The 2725-nt window shown below is 35.7% G+C and overlaps 1 pseudogene; it reads left to right on the forward strand.

Annotated features, from left to right (window-relative positions):
• The first annotated feature begins 1175 nt into the window (after positions 1-1175).
• LOC103253378 lies at positions 1176-2225 on the forward strand (annotated as a pseudogene).
• The last annotated feature ends 500 nt before the right edge of the window (positions 2226-2725 follow it).

Consider the following 2725-nt stretch of genomic DNA (forward strand, 5'->3'; position numbering starts at 1 on the left):
ATATTGTACATGGTTCTCAAAATTATAGTAATATACATAAATGTTATTACTTCCTTACTAAGAACTCGTGTAATTTCCATTTATTATAAACTACTTGTAACCAAGATTTTATTTTATTTATTTTATTTTTTATTTGTCTTTTGAGTTGAAATCTCCCTGTGTTACCCAGACGGGAGTGCAGTGGCATGCTTACAGCCACCGCAGCCTCAACTTGCTGGGCTTAGGTGATCCTTCTGCCTCCGCCTTCCAAGAAGTTGGAACTACAAGTGTGCAACACCATGCCTGGCTAATTTTATGATTTATTGTAGAGACGAGGTCTCACCAGTTTGCCCAGACTGGTTTCGAATCCCTGGATTCAGGCAATCCTTTCACCTCAGCCTCCCAAAGTGCTGGGATTATAGACTTTACAGACTTGAGCCCACCATACCCGGCCTAGTAACCATGATTTTGAATTACTGACTTATATCTCATTAGATAGATGTTTGCACTGCTTCTTCCCAGAATTTAAACTATAACTGCTTACATACACAAATGTTATTAAACATGAAAGTCAGAACCATTCAGTTGTCTGATATCTAAAATCTTTACCTGAACAAATGTTCTTAGAACTGTTATTGGGAGTTATCTTATTAGCCTGAAAATTTTCTGTAAATACTTTTGCATCAGTTCTATTCTGGTTGATTTTAAGCTTCACATTTGAGCTATATATTTCATTTAATATCTACTTGAATGAGCACTTTGTGTGAGTGTGTGTATATGTATGTATATAATAAATCAGTGGAATTTTTTTTTTAAACTTATTGGGAGACTTAAAATTTTAACTTAAATTTTTCTAAGTTTACTTCTATATTCCATCAATTAGTAAATTTTAGTTTAAAATTATAGCTTTACCTAGAATTTTCATCATCAAATACCCTTCAAGTAGATTACTTGCAAGGAAATTTTAAGCAGTTGATACAAAAGCTTGACTAAATTACTTGATCTATTGAATTACTTAGTCACTAAATTTAATTACTTGGTCATATATGAATAAATCAATTTTTCATATTCTCGTGATACATGCTACATTCTTTTCAAAAAGGCTTTTTAGTGATATTAATTCAGTATTCAGTTTGTGGAAAATAAAACATTACAATTTTAAAAGTCTAATAATTTTTATCTTTGTTTAATGACAGAGAAATAGATCAGTTATCAGGAAGGGACTTCTGCCATTCAAAGAAAATGACAGGAAGTAATACTGAGGAAATAGACTGGAGGATCCGTGATGCAGGTAATGATAGTGCCAGCACTCTGCCTAGGAATACTGAGGAATCTCTTTCTGAAGATGTGTTCACAGAATCTGAACTCTCTCCTATACAAGAGGAGCTTATCTCTTCAGATGAGCTGTGACAAGATAAATCTTCTGGTGCATCATCAGAATCTGTGCAAACTGTCAATCGGACTGAAGTAGAATGTTTGATGGTCAAATCAGAGTCTACTAGTAATCCTGGTCACTTAAGATCTGACACTGAACATTCTACACATGAAGTTGGGACTGTATTGCATACAACTGATTTAAATAATCCTGAAATGGCCACTAAGGAAGGAGATAAGGTTACAGATAACTTTTAAGGCCAGGCTCAGTGGCTCAGCCTGTAATCCCATGCTTTGTCAGGCTGAGGTGAGCCTGCCAGTTCGAGACCTGCCTAGGCAACTTGGCGAGATCTCATCTCTATAATAAATCAAAAAATTACCCGGGCGTGATAGCGCATGCCTGTAGTTCCAGCTACTTGGAAGACTGAGGCGGAGGGATCACCAGAGCCCAGCAGGTCAAAGCTGTGGTGACCAGGAGTGGCCACTGCACTCCAGTCTGGGACAAAGTGAGACTCTAACTAAAAAAAAACTTTCAAGAAATATCAAGTCCTCAAGAACAAAGCACAAATATAAAAGATAATACCAACCAGGATTTTTGTCTTCATGAGAATTCACTACACCAAGAAGAGTGTAAAAAAGAAAATATGCTTTATGGGGAAACAGCAGAATTTAAACAAACACAAACTGTTAATAAAGGAAAACAAGGAAAGGAGCAAAATCGGGACTCAGAAGTAGAAAAGCTACGCAAACTCTGGAAAACCCATACCATGCAATAAACTAAACAGCAAAGGGAGAATATTCAACAGGTGTCACAAAGAGAAATTAAGCATAAAATTGTATCTGCTGATGGACATGTAGAAGGTAAGTGCTAAGAAATATATAAAGCTAGTCCACCTTATTTGCATACTGTTGTCTCCTTCCTTCTTTCCTCACTAATTTGAAAGCTCTGCTGTATCTTGGTCCAGTCTGAAGGATAATCAAGTGGCCCTTGACTGATACTACTCTGGGTTCAGTCTTTGGTGTCTCCTCTCTTTTATTATTCTACAGATGGATTATACATATAATGGGCATCTCCACTGTGTTAAGCATCCTGTACTCATTGTATTCGATCTTGAAACAGTTTCTTTCTTGAAAGTACACACAAGCTATATAATACCTTTGATTATTCTATTTTCTCTATTAGTTCTTGGCATGCTGCCTATTCAAAATCTCTTTTTCCATATGTAATCTTTTAATTGTCAAAGTGGTAATCTCACCTTATTTTAAAGAGTGCAGTTAGACATAGAAATCTATTTCTAAAATCATTTCACATATCCAGAAACTTCATCATTATCTGATTGTTTTCCTCTAAAAACCTGCACTCAGGATAAAT

Source organism: Carlito syrichta, unplaced genomic scaffold (assembly GCF_000164805.1).
Source record: "Carlito syrichta isolate Samal-C Ts95f unplaced genomic scaffold, Tarsius_syrichta-2.0.1 Scaffold226460, whole genome shotgun sequence".
Lineage (NCBI taxonomy): Eukaryota > Metazoa > Chordata > Mammalia > Primates > Tarsiidae > Carlito > Carlito syrichta.